Source organism: Aedes albopictus, chromosome 1, assembly GCF_035046485.1.
Source record: "Aedes albopictus strain Foshan chromosome 1, AalbF5, whole genome shotgun sequence".
NCBI lineage: Eukaryota > Metazoa > Arthropoda > Insecta > Diptera > Culicidae > Aedes > Aedes albopictus.
Window position 1 is genome coordinate 315,268,900 of NC_085136.1, and position 22,011 is coordinate 315,290,910.

Genomic DNA, 22,011 nt, shown 5'->3' on the forward strand with positions numbered 1-22,011 from the left:
CAGAAATGCCGTGAATACCAGGTCCCAACGCATCACCTGTTCATCGACTTCAAAGCGGCATACGACAGTATCGACCGCACAGAGCTATGGAAAATTATGGACGAGAACAGCTTTCCCGGGAAGCTGACTAGAATGATAAGAGCAACGATGGACGGTGTGCAGAACAGCGTAAGGATTTCGGGTGAACTATCCAGTTCATTTGAATCTCGACGGGGACTACGACAAGGTGATGGACTTTCCTGCCTACTATTCAACATCGCCCTGGAAGGTGTTATGCGACGAGCCGGGCTCAACAGCCGAGGTACGATCTTCACGAAATCCAGCCAATTTGTTTGTTTTGCGGATGACATGGATATTATTGCTAGAACATTTGGAACGGTGGCAGAACAGTACACCCGCCTGAAACGTGAAGCAGCAAAGGTCGGACTGGTGGTGAATGCGGCTAAGACAAAGTACATGCTGGTAGGTGGGACTGAGCGAGACAGGACAAGCCTTGGCAGCAATGTTACGATAGACGGGGATACTTTCGAGGTGGTAGAAGAATTCGTCTACCTCGGTTCCTTGCTAACGGCTGACAATAACGTGAGCCGTGAAATACGAAGGCGCATCATCAGTGGAAGTCGTGCCTACTATGGGCTCCAGAAGAAACTGCGGTCAAAAAAGATTCACCCCCGCACCAAATGTACCATGTACAAGACGTTAATAAGACCGGTGGTTCTCTACGGACACGAGACATGGACGATGCTCGAGGAGGACCTGCAAGCACTCGGAGTTTTCGAGCGACGCGTGCTAAGGACGATCTTCGGCGGCGTGCAGGAGAACGGTGTGTGGCGGAGAAGGATGAACCACGAGCTCGCTGCACTTTACGGCGAACCCAGCATCCAGAAAGTGGTAAAAGCCGGAAGGATACGATGGGCAGGGCATGTTGCAAGAATGCCGGACAACAACCCTGCAAAGTTGGTGTTTGCTAACCATCCGGTTGGTACAAGAAGGCGTGGAGCGCAGAGAGCACGATGGGCGGACCAGGTAGAGCGTGATCTGGCGAGTGTTGGACGTGACCGACGATGGAGAGCTGCAGCTGCAAATCGAGTATTATGGCGGCAAATTGTTGATTCAGTATTATCATGAATTTGATGTTAACTAAATAAATGAAATGAAAATGATGATACATGTGTTTATGAAGTGCATAGACATTCCACATAGGAAAAACATATCGAGTACGGTTTATCTATAGCTCAATGAACTCAAGGCCTGACTTCAACCAGGCCATCGCGGGTACTCAGAAATCTATTCGAGGAATTTACTTATTCCTGTTCGTTGTATTATTGGTTTCTGGAGCTAATCGTTGTTTTCCGCGTGTAAATAACACTCCTTGTAGCCAATCTATGGTTCTCTGAAGTCAAGGCATGACTTCGATCAGATGGTCCAAATTTCTGCAGTTCGTTAACATAACATTATACAGATTTTCAAGTATTGGTGTTAGAAGAGCGATAAAAACAATTGAAAATCATCCGTTATGATTATTCCGTGTGATCATGTTTTGTAAGGACGAATTCGGACAATCCCGAGAGATTCAGAAAATTTACACAGTATTACGTGGGCAACATATCCCTTTCGTGACGGACCATAAAAGAATGATTATCTCAAATTTTCTCTTATACACTTAACGTCCTCTAGAATAAAACTTTCTTTAGTTCGGCTACTTTATCCACCTATGCACTTTTTGGGGACAAATTAGGACCAGCACAATGGACTACCCGTTTTACGCGCAGCCACAGTTGATCAGCAGGAGTAAATCAATCTAATTTTGAATGGCGAAATGCATCTAAACTTGAATTACTTGAAGTACAAAGCTTTTCCCGAAAAAATATTTGGTAGGCTTAATAGTGGTCACCATTGTGCACAACCACTACCAAATATTTTTTCGAATAAGGTATTCCGCTTTGAAGAATTTGCCTTTAGATGGTATTCGCCATACAATATTTTTGCGATTTACTTTTAGCGATTTTTCGCGCATAGAAGCTAGCGCCACATTGGTCGATGCGGAGAGTAGGAAAACAGCCGATGTAGTTAATTCATTGTGCTGGTCCGTCCTCAAGCCGGTCGATGTTCTCTAAGGAATTGCTAAAACTTGCCTACTTTTAGGCGTTTTATGGTACAGAAGATTTATTGTAATTTTTAAATCACTGCAAAGTCTTAGTTTGTAGCAATTTAGACGTATAATTTCAAATCTAGGAACACGAGATCAGCTTGACAGGGTATTCAAATCATAGAAGTGAATAAGAAGAAGATAATAAGAACAGCAAATCCCTGTTCCAATCTAATTCATGATTTCGATAATATGGAGTAATATTATTCACCCAAGCATTCAAAGTTCTTTAAAAAAACTCGTACAAGCTGATATCGTGTTCCTTGAAATGAAATCATACGTCTAAATTTTTACAAACTATCACTTTGTAGTGATTTTATAATTAAAATCAATCTTCTATACCATAAAACGCCTAAGAATAGGCAATTTCCGATGGAACTTGGACCGCCTTGGGGACGGAACAGCACAATTGTGCTGGTCCCACATTGACCACCCAGAAATCTTGTGCTTTTCAACAAAGCACCACTTTTTCGTCGCCGTTTTGCAGAACTACTCTTTTTCTATCGTTTTTTATCTCTGCATACCTGGATTAAACAAATATTTATAAAAATACAACAGATAAAACTTTTTCAACTTCTAGGGTGATTGTTTACTTTTTGTTTTTTTAACTTATTGTGGCGTTTTTCATAAACAATTCCAACCAAAGCTGAGGCTCAGAAATACAAGTTATAGTAATAACTCGATCATAAAAAATATTTACATAACATATTTTGAGGAAAAAATAATTGACAAAAATGTGTAAAACCAATGCCGAGAAACAGCACGATTGTGTTGGTTCATCACGAAAGGGATATGGAATTATCCCCGCGGGAATCCGTATCGTGGACATTTTAGTCAGGGGACCAAAACTAGGCATGCGATAGGTCAATCTTCATGATTTTCATATCCATCATCTTGCTCACCGCAAAAACGTCCAATGGCCTCTCTGGCCAACCACTGGTCAACCCGTGGTCTCCGCAATGTGTACGGGAGGAGCCTTGTTCGAGGACGTTTTGACCATAGTGCCAAAACTAGGTATGCGATCGCTCTATCTTCATGATTTTTTATATCCATATCTTTGGCGCTCCTCCGAGAGTTCCTCCGGGATTTCTCTGAGAGTTCCTCCAAGAGTTTTTTTCAGGAGTTCCTCCGGAAATTCCTCCAGGAACTCGTCCGAAAATCCCTACAGGAGTTCTTCTGGAAATTCCCCCAGGATTCCTCCGAAAATTCCTCCAAGGATTCCGCCGGAAATTCCCCAGGAATTCCTCTGTAAATTCCTCCAAGGATTCCTCCGGAAATTCCTTCAAGAAATCCTCCGGAAATACCTTCAAGAATTCCTCCGACAATTCCTCCGGAAATTCCTCCAGGAATTTCTCCGGAAATTCCCCCAGGAATTTCTCCGGAAATTCCCCCAGGAATTCCTCCGGAAATTCCTCTGAAAATTCCTCCAGAAATTCCTTCTCAAAAAAATATTTTGTTGCTGACGTTTGGTAGGAATTGTGGCACAAATTTTCCAAAAGGAGAAGAATGTGTATCAATTTTGTCACAATAGATCTCAAAATAGGTCGCAATGACAGATCCGAATAGAAATAAGAAAAAAATGTATCAGTTAAAATAAATAATACCAATGATAGATTCTTAGACTCTTTCCTGAAGAAACCGGATGCATAATTTTGAAACAACAATCTCTTCATAACTCTGAATCTAGAAAAGCCCTTCAAGGATCAGACGTGAGATTTTATTCTAATTTATTGTTCGTTTCTTGTTCCATTCCACACGAAATTACTGATTCCTTCCCGGGTAGAGCGGAATGGCAAATGAAGGGCAATTTTTGCCATTAAAATATAATGTTCGAATGGCAAAATTTGCTATTAGTTTGTTTGAAATAAGAGTTAAAATAACAGAAATAATAATAGTAATAATAAATTTCTATGGCATAACAACTAATGAATAACTGATTTTTCCATTGTAATAACAAAATAATATCAAAAAGAATGTCAAAATAATAACATGTTTTAATATGATGGTAAATTATGTTATTGTTATTGTGGGCTTCGTGGCCGTGCGGTTAGCGGCGTCAGTCGTCTAGGCGTTTCGTAAGCCTCGGAGTGCGGGTTCGATTCCCGCTCCAGTCGGGGAAAACTTTTCGTCGAACGGAAAATTCTCCATTGGGCCACTGGGTGTTATGTGTGTTGTTCGTTGTCTCGTGTATGTGTAATGTTCAGTCTGTGCAGCCTCTGGCTGAAGACGGTGTAGTGTCTTTTTTTTATTATTATTTTGGCTGATATTGTTATAGTAATATTTGTTATTATTATGATATTATACTGTTCAATAATAACTTGTCAATTACAAGTTTCACAATGATAGCATGTTTTGTTATTTTTGTGTCATCCTGAGCTATTCATAAACAACTAAAGAATTGCAAACTTAGATATGATGACAGCATATGTTATTCTTTAGTTATTGGTTTGTTGTTTACCTCTAGACGAAGATGAGGTAACTACAGTCAATTCGTGACGAATCGACAAGCACAGTAATAAAAATCATCAGAGTCGATTGCGACAACACTGAGCTTGTTTTATTCAAATTGTTTCATAAATCTCTGGTCAATAATCTGTTCAATATCTGAAGGTCATAATTGGAGCATTCTGCCGAACAACCAGCTCACAGTCTACGAGCTGCACGCACAACTGCGATGGCGATTGATGACACTTTCCAAATGAGCCAGAACAAACGACTTCGAACGACATAACGACAGCGACTACGACGACCAGTTCGGTGAAACAAGAACCGATATAGCCATCATCGCGCTGCCGTTTCTCGCTGTGTGAAGAGAGAACACGCGCTGCACCGTGCGCACATAGTTTGCATAACTAGGTGATGTGTATAGATTAGCTGTGAATGCATCTCGCCGCGCAGTTGTCCGTCCCTTGTGATCTACATAGATACGGGCACCGGCGCGGCGCACGCCACGAAGAAAGTAGGCGCTCAATACTAAAACTGACTGTAGCAGCACTACCTATGCTGGTCACAGTGAGACGAGATGTCTTTTTTTACGGTTGGAGTAAGAATCGATTCGTCGCCACAGCAGCCCGAAAGGAATTGTTGTTTTTGAACACGTGACCTGATTTCCGTGTGCGGCGTTTGGTGGTTGAAATCTTTGAAATATAGGTAGTATAGTACCTACTACTTACGTATTTCTATAGATATTAGCGAAGCAAGTTGCCGAACCGGTGCGGTGCAGTATGCAAGTGCTTGTGTCGCCGAGGTTTTCATTCTTTGAGGATTAGCTGAGCTTAGCTGGAAGTAAATACCAGGCAAGTGGTGCATACAAGCAACAAATCCATATGTAGTCCACAGTGCTATTCGTCATCGCATTGGTAGGGATCACAGAATGTGAACTGCACTGGTAGGCGGAATCTGGTATGACTAGTAGCCTAATTTAATGTGTTTATTGATTTGGGGCTTTGTTCGTATATCATTGTCGATGTTAGGTAGTGCGCTGTGTAGATGAAGTTGATAGCCATGGAAAGACTGCTTAATTGACAGCGTTGAGATGAGTGGACTGGTTTGTAACATTTGTTCAATTTGCTATTATTAGGTCAAACGCTTAGCTTGATTGATTGTTTATTGCCGTGTCTGTCTAATAATTGGTAGTAAAATGAACTGTAAATGTTACGCAACGTGCGCTTTCCAGAATAAATCATCTGTCACATTCTTAAGCCAATTGGCATACGTTAGTTACTGTTCCATGAATTATCCGTTCCAATCGGTTTCAAGGCAGGTGTTTCATAACCGCTTCTGGATATTTGCGGAGCTCCTTGGCTCTTTAGCCCATTAAAAGCTACTGCAACCCCTGTAACCCGAACGGAATTCCTTGATCCTCCCTGAATCCTCCAAAAGCGTTCTAGAATATCTCCAGAAATCTCTTGAGACGATCTCAAAACTTTCTCAATTCTCATGAAATCCCCAGGGAAACTTTTAGAAGCACCCTGGGAAATATGTAGGCCCATTTCTAACCATTAAACTTTGTCGAAGACATGATCTCTCTAAGAAATGAAGATGCTATAGTACATCAAGATTGGAGTTATTAGCTTCAATCGAATGGTGCTATTTCGAATTTAACGGCCTACACTGAACGGCTGCTTGCGGTGAAAATTACTATTCTGAGGGTCAATTTAAATACACAACGCCACTAAATTTGTGCAGACTGATTTTCGTTTCAATTCAACAGAATTATGTTTTCAATTTTACCATGGACTCGATTTTCAATCAGGGATGGGAACACTCACTTGCGTAGAGTTACATTCACTTGTTGTTTTCTCAGCTCAGAAGCGTGCAATCAAGAAACGATATATGGACGACTTTTGTCTTTTGGTTTTGTCTAAAAGTTTGCCGAACAAAGTATGGGTCGCACACGCATATCGAAGGCGTGAGAGAGCTGCAAAGGCAACTCTCCACGAGGTGAGTGTAAATTACACTCACCTCGTGGAGAGTCACTTTCACAGCTCTGTCACGACTTAGGTATGGGTTTGCGACCCCTACTCTATTCGACAAACTTTAAGACAAAACCACAAGCCAAAAGTCGTCCATACATCGTTTCTTGATTGCATGCTTCTGAGCTGAGAAAACAGCAAGTGAGTGTAACTCTTCGCAAGTGAGTGTTCCCATCCCTGTTTTCAATTAAAAATAGTTACTTTTGGCAACCAGATTCGAACCAAGAACCTTGACATCACCAGGCTCGCACGCTACCACTCGGCTATTGAACCGGTTGATGTGAGAAGAAACAAAACGCACACAAGAAGCGTTGGTGGGTCGATGATTATGTTTTGCCATGGTACATTTAAAAACATTGTTATGCTTGTCATTACTGCAAGCCGCCTTTCAGTGTATGATTTGTAATAGGGCTTCCATTCCCGGGATGTATCCAGGGAACCACATTTTTGTATCCCGAGTTTCTCAAATTTCCTAGGATTTTCTTTCTTGTTGTCTATTTTTTGTCAAGTGTTAAATGGAATGACCCATTTTAAGGACAAACGTCTTGAAATTCCGTTTCAACAGTGCATCAAAACTTCAGACACACAAATCTCAAGAAGCAAGCTTCAAACAATAGTGCATTTCATTATTCTGTTCCTGCTCACTTGTAATATGCTTAAAATAAGAAGCTCAGGTGCGCTGGTTTTGTTTACGAAGAGATTTATGCGCTCGAAATCGTAGGTGCCAAAGTCGGCCATTGTGGCGACCGTTTTGGGATTCTAGCATGTCTGTCCTTAAATTGCAAGTCAATTGAGTTGTCCAAAAAATGTCTCACAAAACCTAATGCAAGCCTATCCATATACGGGAGAACAAAAGATGTTTACAAAGTTCTTACAGATAGATTAACACGGGAAATCTGAACACAAACCACTACCACACAGGAATTTGGATTGGTCAATGATTGAATTCACTCAGCTTCTTGGTTTACACAGTTAGAAAAAATCACCGACTTCGGTAATGTTTTACCGAAAACTCAACCGTTAAGTTTGTTTAACAGGAAAAAATCGGTAAAGGTAGCAACTTTTGCTGAAATTCGTTAGGGTTTGATATAAACGATAACATTTTACCTAAATTTGGTATTTTTTACCGAGTTTCGTAAAAAAATTCTAGATTTATGTTTATGTTATTATATAATTTGAGCTTAACGGAAAGCTTACGCAGATAGCATCCTCTTAATAATATGAAAGCATTAAAACTGTTTTCAACCGACAACGGTTCTTCTTATTTTTAATAATGCTTTAAAATATGGAGTGCATCCTATAGTGCCAAACTGATCCACCAACGCTTGCATGTAAGACGCAATACAGCCAGAGTCCTATTGGGTCATCCATAAAATACATGGCCATTGGGGGGGGTTAGGGCAAAGACCACGGTTTGGTGCATCAACGTTATACAGGACTTGCTAATTAGAGGATCAGATAATAGCACGTGTGGAGCCATTATTGGGCTTCAATGGGTTTTTACCCTTGTAGCTTTTTACTTTGACTTCGGAATCCATCACCGAAGTTTTTTTTTCGTATTTTCTTTGGCAGTTATCGTAAGTTATAGTTATTTTTTGTATCAGATATTACGTACTTCTGACTTGTGTTATTGTATCTGTTCATTAAGTATGACAATGTGATTGTTGATTTGATTGATTGATTTGTCTTTATTTAAGAGATTTTCAGCCCGAAAATAAGATTGTAAATTTTAGGAATGAATCTTAAGATAAAATTGAGCATCATCGGGGTTGTTGTACGCCTGTTGATGTACCCAGAATAATCAACTAATTTAACCCTTCAGCACGAGCGTTGTTGTAAAAAGTACAACACTATCAAAAAACCTCGCTCGTCGTATGCAGCGCGAGCGCGGTGTAGTTTCGGTTGCTTGATGGCGCGCGTCCTGGAAGATTGAGCAAAACACGTTCATGTATTTCAAATCAAAGTTTCAATATTTAATGCTGGATAAAAGCGTACTTAAAATGCATTGACGGTAAAATAAAAACCTTCTAACCGTGAAATTTTCTGAATTGCGCACATTCCACAATTGGAAATGGAAAAATATGATACCTGACTAACGATTTTCTTTCAAATAAAAACATTTTTCACCTCACAATAAAATTTGCTTGAAAACTGTAACGCGCAAATTTTGGTCATATAATTTTTTTCATAACTTTAGACTGCCTTCACCAAAATAGCTGATTTTTGGACCAATAATGGTACATTGTATGTAGCTTATACTTAAATTTTCATCAAAATCGGTTTAGTATTTGCAGAGATATTGCTGAATCCTAAGATCTGCCATTTTAAAGTTTTGTACAAAGAGGATTCAAAAATAAGAACACATTTTTACTGTTTTATTTATATAACCAGAAAAAGTAAATCGATTTCAATGAAAATTTTTCTGTTTGTAAAGTATGCATGTCAAAATGTTGTGTTAAAACTTCATTCAATTTTATCAAGCTGTTACAAAGTTATATTTTCTTTTCCATTTCTATTTCTATTTTCATATTCAAACTGCTACAACTTTGAAAGAATTACAAAATGGGTCAAAATTTAACTAAGGACATAGTTGAAAAAAATATGAAAAAATAATGTATGACCAAAATTTGCGCGTTCCAGTCTTTATTTCGCGGGATCCCGGGAAATCCCGGGAATTGGTAATATTTTTTCCCGTTTCCCGGGAAGCTGTGTTCCGGGAAAGTTGGAAGCCCTAATTTGTAAGTCTTTGATCAACCACACAACTTTCCCCAATAACTTGGTAGTCAAATGACGGCCGATGGCGGCACCAAGATCGACATGCAGTGTCGGACAAAACAATAAGACCACCGGTCCTATTTCATTCAAAATGACCAAGTTTGGAGATATGATACTAGGTTTCTAGTAAACCGATTTGACTAAAATTTTGCCAGCCGACATGGATTTACAGGAATTTTGAATTGAATTAAATTAATTGAGGTCTGTTCAGCACTTCCAAAGTTACAGATATACGGTGCGACAAAACAATAACACCAGATTTTTATGATGATTATTTGTGATCAATTCAATAAAAATGTCCCTAAGTTTTAAACTTGGCATCCTTAATTTCAGTACTAATATATCAATCATCATACACTTAATTTTGACCGTGTCCGGTAAATTTTTGACGAAAATGGAACAGCCGAATACAGCAATGAAGGATTGTTTACTTTTTGCGCCCGTTTTGACAGTTTGTGTACTGAGCCTCAGTACAATCGATTACCGAAGCTACCGAAATAATTCTGCTGTTCTATTTTCGCCAAAAAAGTACTGAACAAGCAATTCAGGATTGAGTGTGCAAGCATCAGATACTCTGATATATCCATTGGTAATGGCAATCTGTAAATGATCCTATTATATTGAAACATGGCTGGTGGTCTTATTGTTTTGTCCGACACTGTAGGTGCACAGATCAAGAAGGCGAGTGCTGCCCTTGCGAGTTTAACCCTCGAGCAATCGCGCTGTTGTATTTTGTACAACACGTTGAAAAAATATTGTTTTTTTTTGTACTCAGCATTAGCGTGGTGCTAACGCAGGTAGCCAACCACGCGAGTTTCGGAAGGTTAAGAAATGTGTAGAAACACAATTAGATTAGTCAACGCATTAAAATCTGAATTTTCGACTCAAACTTTAAATTTAGCAGCACAGATTACCAGGAAAACCTGGCGTGTATCAGTGGAGAAAGATCAACGGCGACGCGTCATCATTAATAATTGCTTGCAGTATATAATTCGTGCATGGCGGTTTCACAATTGGATCTCCAACGTGGAGCTCCATCGTCGATGTCATCAAAAGCCAGTAAATCAAAATTCAACAATCGCGCAACAATAACGACAATGTCGCAACCTGAATTTGTTGCGATATACTACCCAATGCGACATAGGTTTGTCCCAACTTGAGCAGAATAGGACAAAGATCTTGCACCACGAGTTTAGAGATTTTTAAGGCTTGCATCGTGATTTTCGAGCGGTAACTTCGAGTCGGTAAGCACTGCAACGCTGCTGAAGATGTATCATCCAAAAACTTCGATTTTGGGTTGGTAATAATTGATTATTCACGAGTTGAAAAGTACGCAACAAATTCAGCTTCCACTTTGCCTGCAACAAAAAATTTCGAGATCATGTCATTAGTTGTTACCAGTTGGGATAAAGAGTTATCGCCGCGTTTTCTTTGTTGCTTCACTGTCAAAAGCCGATAGCGACAGAAATTCAGGAGCGAAAGTGGAAACGAAATTTACAAGCAAGCCTTAGGTTGGAACCCAGCAGGACATTGCAGCAGAGGCAGACCCAGAGACTTATGACGGCGCGGCCTCAAGATGGAAATCAAGCAAGTCGACAGAAATTTGACCACAGATCAAGGCGACGGCTGGCAATGGCCCAGGATGGAGATCTTTATATTCGGCCCGCTGCACCACCGCGGGTGCCCAGGACTGAAAGTGTCTGTATGTATATAACGCTCCAAGTTGAAAACCACTGACTCAGATAGGTGAGTAGTATATCTTGATTACCTACTTTCGGAGCGTACTTGCTTGGTACGCAGATCACTCAACCATAAAATTACAAAACTAGACTAGTTGGCATTATTTTCAGAACTCACTCGATGCTCCAATGAACAAATAAAGCTAATAATATCATATCAGACATCCGATACGACCACGGGTCTCCCCATTAAAAGCCCCAAGGAGATCAAAGAGTGTCGATCACACACATTGGATACCGGTGGCGGTGGAAGAAGTTAACACTTTTTCCACGAGGACGCCTACCGCTACCGGAGCGGACATCATTCTTCTTGGTTTAATGTTTCTCTTCCTTTCGCCATTTGGTATGGAGTAAATGTAAGATGTAGATGCACCTACGTAAATCTTCCGTAGGTGAATCCAATGCATCTTCGCGTCAACGGCTACGACGTTTGATCGACAACCGCGATGATGCTCTGTTGTTGCGTTTGACGCTCGCGACTAGCACGCGGTGTGATTGTTTTCGCCTTTTTTTACTGCTTTGTCGTAGTCGTCGACGACGATGGTTAAAAAATAGATTATGTTCTGATGCGTTTTGGGACAGAGGTTTACGGTTTATGTGCCGCGTGCTCAATGCATATACCTATAGGATGACACTTTCGAAATGTTTAGGAACAATCGTTGGAATGGTCGTTGGTAACTAACGACTAAAGGAACGACTGAATTAGGATGATATGGACAGATGGTGACACTAATGATGAACCCAAATAACGTGAAAATAGGTTGAAGAGAGAGGATGAATTATTTTCTTTTTCTTGGCTTAAAGTTTCAAAAGGGATAAAACTTGCACTTAGCTATAGAGGTGTAGAAGCACTTTTGCAATTATTTACTGAGTTCTTCTTTGCCAAATGATCCTTTATGCATTTATCTATGGTATGGAAAGTATACAATACTCTACGATCTAATAAGACTAAGAGGAGTGATAATTGTCAAATAATTCTTACATCAATGACAAATTTGAGACAGTTATCATGAGTGAAGTGGTTAACCATTCGAATAACAAATCTACTTTTTCAATGTCTCAATTGAGAACGACTACAATTTCCATTTGAGATAAGTCCATAAGAATCGATGTAGAAAGAGCGTATACCCACTAACAGCCGATTAACGATTCTACCTATTCGAAACGTAAACTTTTCGAATCGATTGCTTTCTCACCTCTCACAGAACTCGTACGCTGTACCACGACAACTAGAGTGCAGTATTGAGCATGAATGATGACGCCTAATTCAATTCCATTCCGAAAACAACTCAATTAAGTTGGACATTGATACACCGTGGTGGAGGAGGATGAGTCCAATCCATCATATGTATAGGACTATTTTTTGCTGATTATTGTGATGGAATTCTATTTTCTTGCCAGCAAACAAGAATGTAGGCTGCTGCTGGAGTGCTGGTTGAATGGCAGATACCGGAATAGATTCGCACAGAAGGAACGGAACAAATGCCAGTCGACAGTCAGTGGGCATAACGATAGAAGAGTGGTGGTGGCTGCTGCTCTTCGGTTGTTGCTGTTCGTTCAGGGCTGGTAGCGAAAACTAGGAAGTAACCCAACACATATATGGACAAAACGCAAAACTAAAAATTTGATAGAGGAACTTATATTATGTTCGTCAGTTTTTTTTTCTCTTCATCAAATTTTCAAAATAATTTCGCAAATATTCGACCACAAAAATATCGTGTCATAAGTTTAAGGACAAGGTATTTGGAGTACATAGCTCCAATTTTCTCGAGCACAATTCTAGTAGAGAACCATCAAACGGATCTGGCTGAAAATGTAACTCAATGTTTACTGTATGAAAACAAGCATCAAGTTACATTTTTATCCAGATAGCTTGACGATTCTTTAGATTTGTGCTCGAGAAAATTGGAGCTATGTACTCCAAATACCTTGTCCTTAAGTGGAAAGCTGATCGGAACTTTTGAACAGAACTCTGATAAAAAAGATCATAAAAATTTAACGGCCCTGATGAAAAAGATCATAAAAACCATGACGGCACGGTGGCTGCAGGAGGTCCTTCTGGGATCCACAGGAATTCCATCCGGAATACTTCCAAGAAATCCTTCGCGGTTCCTCGTCAAATTTGTTCCAGAACTTTCACAGGAGTTTTTTTTCAGGATTGCTTCAGAAGTTCAGAAGTTGGGGGTTTTCCAGGAGTTTCTTCCGGGTTTCATGAAGGGGTTCCATCCAGGATTCTTCCAAGAGCTCTTGCCAGGATTCCTCTAAGAAGTTCTTCCGGGAATCTTGGATAGGTCTTTTCTAGAATTTTTTAAGACATACATTTTGAGATTACTACAGGAGTTCCAAGATTCCTTCAAAGCTCCTTCCGTAATTTCTCTACTAATTAACTCCAACATTCCTTCAGGAATCCTTTCTAGGATTAGCTCAGTAATTTTTGCTGAGATTCCTCCAAGAAATATATCCTTGGTTTTTCCACAAATTTATTCTAGGATCCCTCTAGGATTTACTTCTACGTTTACTCAGGGAGCTCCATCTGAGATTATTTTGGGAGTATGTACCTTCGGAAACTCCCTCTGGGATCCCTTCTGAGATTCTTAAAAGGTACCACCCGAGATTCCTCCAGAAACTGTCCCGTAACGTGGATAGATCACCTCAGAATTGTGCGTTGCGGCGTAAGATCTACCAAATCAAATTTTGATCTTGAAATTTTTCTGCCTAAAGTAATCAGGCAGTAGTTTACAAATATTCCAAGATCAAAGTTTGATGCACTTTTTTGATGTTTATGTAATATTTTTGTTTCAATTTTGCTGCTAATCAATATTCTATTTCAGCAGGATTCAGGTAAATTTATTGTATGATACAAATTATATTATAAAAATATGTAACTGTGGCGAGCGTATCACTATTATGTAGCTTATTTGGCGTCAATGTTAATATTATGTAATATTTCAGATTCTGTTCTGTTCTGTTATAATCAACGCACCCCCGGGCCGTGGCCAATCTGCGTTGTTTCGCTGGGCGATACGTCTACCAGTAGACTTGTATCTGCCCTATGCTAAACCGATTAGCATATCAAGTCCTTTCCACTGATGAGTAGGCTCGAATGTCCCGCCCCTCCCTATAACCCATAGGGGGAAATAAGGAGTTTCCAGTTTCAAGTATTGTATTGATTATGACACCAACTCTTTCTATTCCTTGGTAAAAAAAAAAAATCACTAGACTTGTTTTATCAGACTACTATCTATATATATAAAAATGAGTTTGAAGTCCCTTTGAGGCAACAAAACTCACGAACGGATGAACCGATCAGGATGATTTATGCAGGGTTTGATTCGTATTCATGGTGGCTGTGTTTATATGCAGAAAAAGTTACGAAAATCTTTAAAAAAGGCATGAAAATTGTGAAAATACTGATTTTTTATGAGCCGGGAACAAATTCAGCATGATCAAAATCAAATCAATCTAGAGTGCGGTGACGTTATGAGCTCAACAGTTGTCAAACCACCACAAGACGGCAAGACAAAGTTTGCCGGGACAGCTAGTTAATAATGAACATAATTAAGATACAAGTTTGCATACACAATTGTAAAAGCAGTGTTAGATACTTTAAAGTGAATTGAAAAATGTAAATAAGATAAATTGTAAACTATTCCGCGGCGACAAGAATGCTTCAATAGTGTCATAAATAAACGCGCAAACAAACAAATAATTGATATTGAAGTATGCATATTGCATTATCTATTAGCAAAGTCGTAGAAAGAGTTGGGCGCCTGATTATAAAATTGTTGTACTTATCTTGTGTGTTTCGGACAAGTCCCGTTTGTGTTGGCCATTGGGACACTTCTTGCTTCAAAACGGTCGTTTCTGGAATGGAAAGAGAATAATTGGCCGTACAACTCCGCAATTTCAGATTCTCAACCGAAAAATCAAGTTATACAAATAAATGCCATTAAGATGACGAGGGAACCAAGACGTATTGGACAGATAACTATTTCGGAGCAGTCTAATAATGGTGTACCTGAACGTTGACCAACCGCATCCTTTGGAGTACCCTTCCATTAACAACACCTAGAACAACACCCATATCCCCTTGACACCTAGGCCCGAGAGGTCGTATAACTTTCTACATCTTTCTTTAAGTGTCTAACTAACCATCCTTTCATATTCCTCAGCAGTCGCAAGAACGAGGCCAGGACAACTCTAGACTATTGGAGGATTGCGTCAGTCTTGTTGAGAAGTCAGAGAGAAGTCTCCAATCTTTGTGTTTTGGTATCCGACGGGAAGGAGGCAATCCTCACAACTGTGGTCTATGGCTGTACTACCTACGAAATTTGTGCGACTTGATTAATGCTTATTTTTACTTTTTCAGTGGTAACCAGGTAAATGATTAAAAGATGACAATTTCTCGTACGCTTTTTCACCAAGGAAAGCATCCCATTAAACCCTATCTAATTTCTAACTCCAGATATCTATGAAGTGGGCCAAGTTCTTGGACATATTCTGAGTAGATATCTAATCAACATTTCCTCCCCATCCCCGCTGATCGTAAGGACCTGGCCAGGTGTCGAGAGTTCGTTAAATGAAAGGTTTGTCAAGTCCCAGGCAACTTTTCTGGCGCATTAAACTTCTCTATCGACAGCCACCCCAGGATGTGTACGGTCGGCTATGCTATGCTATGCTACCTGAGATTCCTCCAGAAACTTCTTCCAGGGTTCCTTCAAAGAAGGCCACTGGAACTTCAAAGATTTCTCAATGAGTTTCGGGAATCCTCCAGGAATTCCATCCGACATTCTCCCAATAGTTTTTTTTGGAATGTCTTTAAAAGTTTCCTTGGACTTGCAGAAAGTTTTCCTGGAAATTCCAGCAATTTCATCCGGGATTCCTCTAGGAGTTGTTTCGGGGATTGCTTCAGGAGTTTTTTCCGAGATTCCTTCAGAAACTCGTTCCAAAATTCCAACAGCGATTCCTTCTAGGTATTCCATGTTAGATTCCTCCTGCAGATTCTTTTCATCGGGATTCTTATGGAATTGCTTCTTGAATTTCATCCGGAACTCTTTCGTGGATTCCTCCGGGAACTTTATCTGGGATTCCTTTGAGAACTCTTTCCTAGAAGGAGTAATACTGGAGAAATCTTGGAAATCATTTCTAGATAAATCTAGGAAAGAATGTCTGGAAGGGCACTGCATACGGCGGTTTCTATCTAATATCCGATCACGCCTTCCCTCGGTTAGGAAGCAAATCCGTAGGTTCCGACCCATGTGTTGATGGGTTCGATATGTAGGTTGTCAGGTGTATGTGAATATCTACCTGATCGTCCTTGTTTAGGCTTACACAGCTAATCGCGTTCGGTAATTTTTACCGAAATCTCAACCACTGAGCGTTCGGTAATGGATTTTTAACGAAATTCTGTAAAAATCTAACAAATTTCGGTAAAATTTTATCGTTTATCTGTCAAACTCTAACGAACTTCGGTAAAAGTTTCTACCTTTACCGAATTTTTCCTGTAAAACAAACTTAACGGTTGAGATTTCGGTAAAACATTACCGAAGTCGGTGATTTTTTCTAGCTGTGTAGTACCAGAGACTGGCGGACATTAAACTACAGCTGAAATAAGAAGAAAAATCTGTATCTACCACTCGAACAATAAAAAATAGTAGTGAAGTACAGCAGTTGATGACGAGGTAATCAAGACTTCAACGCACATACCATGGCACCACCTGGTGGAGACAATGAAACGCAAATGCAGCACATGGTCCGACAGAACTAGCAGATGACTATGCAAAACGCGCAGTTGATGGTTTTGCTGGAGCGATTTGACATTCAAGAAGGCTCCGGATCCGACCAATCTTCGAGCGACCAATCTTCAAGTAAATTCATTATTGAATCTCTGGCATCGAACATCTACGAGTTCTCCTACGATCAGGACAATGGTCAAATTTTCGACCGGTGGTATCGCAAATACGAGGATCTCTTCTTGAAGGACGGTGCGAAGTTGGACGATGCAGTGAAGGTACGTTTGCTCCTGAGAAGCCTCAGGGTCAACGTTTTCGACCGTTAGTTACGTCAATTTCGTGCTTCCGAAACATGACCGTGAGTTCATGAAAACCGTCAAGAAACTCAAGGAATTGTTCAGCATCCGGATTTCACTCTTCAGCAAATCCATGGATTGTTAACGTCTTCAAAATCTCAAGCATGATACCGATATGGTGGAACAGAAGCAAACACTTCGGTCAGCTCAATGGATCAGAAGTGACGCTGCAGTTTGAAACATTATCATCTCTCGGATGTCTTGGATCCCCTCAACTACTTCTCACACACAACAAGAGCAGCAACAACAGCTTCTGGAAAGCCTCTTCTGCTTCTTTATGAACTTTAAAGCACAGTCACACTTGCAGGTGTCACCAAACCAGGGAAACTTTACGTGGCCAACAACAATCTCAACCTGTTTGGCCTAGAGTGGATCGATTTGTTTGGACTATGGGACAGCCCAACGTAAGCCAGCACTACAAGGCAAGATTTCCAAAAGTTTTCCGACAAGGTTTAGTACACAGTATAAAAATCAAGGTACACCTGTTCCTGAATGCCGGAGCTATGCCAGTCTACAAACCGAAAATGCCTGTATCTTTTACTGCCGGGGGCTGTAAAACTACCCAACTAACATTTATTGTGAATGTAAACGTCAACAAAGCGTCCTTAATACGGCTTGATGCTGAGTTACTGTGTTGTACATATGGACGGAAGCTTCTATGCAAGCCCTATACCAATGAATCTGGCGAACTTAATCAGCTTGTACATGCTGTGCGATCAGCTTCTATGCCACCTAGTCATAGCTCTTTTCTCGGCTCCTATGTAACCACTAACTGAAAAACATCTTGAGAAGGCGCTTTTTCAGCCTTTTTGCAATTGTTAAATAATAGTTTTACGGCATCCCCAAATTAAACGATTAAATATAATTAGGTTATGGATACCGTGACGCAATACATGTGGAACTGGAATTATCACTTTTAAAATTGAATTATTAAAGTACTTGCCGCTACTTTTTTTTTTTTTTTTTGAAGAGTGACCAGGTGGAGCTGCAGGACAGCTGATAGCAAAGCCTGGACCCTTTCCCAACTTTCCCCCTACTAGGACTAATACTCACGATGGACTAGACGATGTCGTCAACTTGAGCAAAGTGTGTAGTAATTAGCATTAGGTCGTAGTAGTTTTTAAAAATACTGTTTTTAACTTTTCCCATCGCACTAGTGTTTTGATCGAATGGAAGCTCCAAAGATGATTTGATAATTGAATAATATTTCAATAATCGAAAATCTCCGAGGTCACTGGACAACATTCAGAGATAAAAAGGGTGTCTATGTCTATGTTAACGCCTTCAGAGCACTATTCTTAAGAAATATACAAAGAGTAAAAAGAAAAAAAAAAGAGAAAAAAAATGTGTCGTAGCTAATTTTTAAAGATTTGATATTTCTGAAAATTATTCGAAGACAGCTACCAGAACTAGCGTTTTTAGCCGATATGGGCAACTAGTTTTTCTAACAGCTTCCCCAAACAATAATCAGATAATATCCTCAGTTATTTTATAATACATTCTGAAAATTATTTCAAGCTGATTACCAATAGTGTCAATAACCGATGTTAGTCATTGACAGCACCAGCATCATCTCCAAATAACTCTCATATTAGTGTTAGATAACACTTTTTGAGCTTCCATTCGATATTGTAAAGAAATTTGTCAAACCCTATTTGTCAAAATATAGTCAATAATGTATCAAATTGTGTTTCTAATTTCGCTAGTCGTCTTCTGCATATCTGTGATCATCTCAGTCCAAAGTAATATTATATGCATCGTAACCCTTTACAATGTCAACCGTCAAGTCTAACTAAATTCCTGCATTTTTGATCAGTGAAATAATACCGACTAAGATATAAAAACAAAAAAGTTCAGTCAACTGATTTTTGTCAAAAATAAAAATGATAATGATTATTTGTCAACTTTTATAAATTCACAAAACCCATAAAAATAAGAAATACAAATACAAACTCCTATAATCAACAGTTTTATCTTTACCTAATCAGTCCATAATTTTCTAATTGTAATGAATCTAATCTGTAAGGCTGTAAGTCAACTTATCCTAGCGTCCCCTGTCCTGTGTACTAACGAATTCAAGTAACGAATGATGAGTGTAACGCAGAGACCTCCTCTACCCACTCTTGCGTTACGTTAAATTTAACAATTATTGTTAAATTTGAGAAAATTCAAAGAATGCAAAGATTAGGTCTATGCAAGTTGAATTATAATTTGTTTTTGACTTGTGATAAATGCACGACGGATACTCCTTTGGTTCCCATTAGCACTTACGGCGATTCCTTCACTTGCGCTCAACTCGTAAACTAGATATATCTAGCTAGATAAGTCCAAGCGGTGGTGAATGAACTGGCGCTAAAGTGCTAATGGGTTAAGCCCTCCCATCGCGTCAAGATCGAATATCCAGGGGGAGGGATTAAAGTACTTGCCGCTACTTGGAATCGAGCTCCCGATCTCCGTATCCGCTGGTCCCGATGATGTCCTCGCTGCCATACTGCTACATATAAATAACATAGAAAATAGTTCGTTTTGTTTTACTCCAGACAAGGCTCCATAATTGTGCTACAAGAAACCTTACCCAACTTCATCTTGCTGTAAAAGCTTGTGAAACGTCAAACGCAATAATGTTTACATTGAACAAGCTGTGTGGTTGCGCCAACAGATTCTTCTTCACAGCTTCTAGCTGAAAGAGTGTTCTTTAAACGGCTACGAAGCGCTGCTGTTTTGTGTTTTGGCAACATTACAAAACGTTCTGTATAAAACCCCGTAACGTGGGTAGATCACTTTAGAATGGTGCGTTGCGGTGTAAGATCTACCAAATCAAATTTTGATCTTGATATTTACCATATTTTTAAATATTGCAAGATCAAAGTTTGATGCTCTTTTCCTTGTGTTTTGTAGTATTTGTGTTTCAATGTACTGCTAATTAACATTTTATTTCAGCAGGATTCAGGTAAATGTATCGTACGATATAAATAATATTTTAAAAATATGTAACTGTGGCGAGCGTATCACTAATTTGTAGCTTATTTGACGTACGATGTTAATATTATTTTATATTTCAGATTATCAACCGCAGAATCTAGTAATTCAACCAAATGCCAACAAGATGACTAGGAAACCTGGATGAATTGGGCAGACAACTGATTCGAAGCAGTCTAACAATGGTGTGCCTGAACGTTAACCAAGCGTATCCTTTGGAGTTTACCCTTCCACTAACAACACCCAAATTCCCGTGACACCTAGGCCTGAGAGATCGTAGAGTTGTCTACATTTTTCATAGGTGTCCAAAACTAACCATCCTTTCCCATTCCTCAGCAGTCGCAAGGACGTGGCCAGGACAGTGCTCGACCATTGGAGGATTGCATCAATCTTGTCTAAGAGTCAGAGATTAGTCCCAAATCTTTGTGCTTTGGTTCGGACGGGAAGGAGGCAATCCTCATAACAGCGGTCTAGGACTGTACCACCTACGAATTTGTGCGACTCGCTTAATGCTAATGCTAATGCTAATGCTAATTACAAAACGTACTGTATAAAAGCAGCTGTTGTAGTGACTGGGACTCTTACTCGATTTGCACATCTTCCGGCATTGAATTAAAGTGCAATAAAAGCAACCCAAATAATTTCACAGCGCATACATGGATAGCTGTAAAGAATTTGTGTAGTAGCTATGTATCCCGCTTAAAGTTTGTTTTGACAATAATGTTTATATCCGACAAGCCGTGTTGGTAAACCAACAGTTTCTTTATTACAGCTTCTAGCCGTAGTGAAATCGCATAACGGTCTTTAAAGCGCTGCTGGTTTGGGGATTTGTCAGTATAATGAATTGTACTGTATAGTAGCAGCTGTTTTGTTAGTGGGGACTCCTATTCGATGTGTTCAAGTTTTCACATCTTCCGGGAAATCTCCCGGAGTTGGAATACGGTGGAGTAAAGGTAGCCCCAGTGACAAGCAATGGATTTTTGAAAACCGAGTTTGGTAGCTGTATGATGCTTGTTTTGCAGTCGTGTATTAGCTTACGATTTATATTTGACTAGCTTTCCTTTTATTCAGCGTTAACTGCTTTTACTCGATGGTTACACAACAGAAAGCAAATGACTGAAGCTTATAGCGCTGAAAATGTTAGTTGGGTATCGTAGTGGTCAAGAAACCAGGCAGGCCAAGGCCCAGTGAGAATGTAGAGCCATAAAGAAGAAGAAGAAGACTCTGGAAGAATCTCATGGAGGGATTCCTGGTGAAACTTCTAATGGAAGTTCCAATGGAATTTGTGGTGGAGCTCCTGGCGAATTTTTCACTAGGAGGATATTCTGCAAAAACCATTTCAAAAGTCTGCCAAAAGATTTTCTAAATAAATTACCTGGATAAATTCTAGGAGAAGAGGAGAGTGAAAGTCCTACGAAATTTCCTGCTAGAGGAATCGGGAATGAACCTGCCTCGGGCTGAAAACTCCCAGCAAAAAGAGTCGTTAATAAAAGTAAAGGAATCTCAGAAACATGCTTAGAGGAATTTTAGGAGGAATCTTAGAAAGTACCGCTCAAGGAATAAAAGAACTTCTTGGAGGAATCCCTAAAGATTACCCAGAACAATCTTTTGAGAAGCAATTCTGAATTCTGGAAGAATCTCAGAAGAAACTCATGGAAGAACTCTCGATGGAATTCCTGACTAAGGTAATTAATTTCCGTAGAAATTATTGAAGGAGTTCAACAGGAACATGCGGGTGAATTTCAGAAGGAACCAGTAGAGGAAATTCAAGTGATTCTTTTTCTTCAATATACGAAGAAGAAACAC

At 39.7% G+C, this 22,011-nt stretch overlaps 1 protein-coding gene across 2 annotated transcripts in view; it reads right to left on the reverse strand.

Moving 5' to 3' along the window:
• Nucleotides 1-22,011, reverse strand: part of LOC109423600 (ankyrin repeat domain-containing protein 50) — a 57,630-nt gene that overhangs the window by 33,969 nt on the left and 1,650 nt on the right. The gene's annotated exons all lie outside the window — the stretch shown is intronic.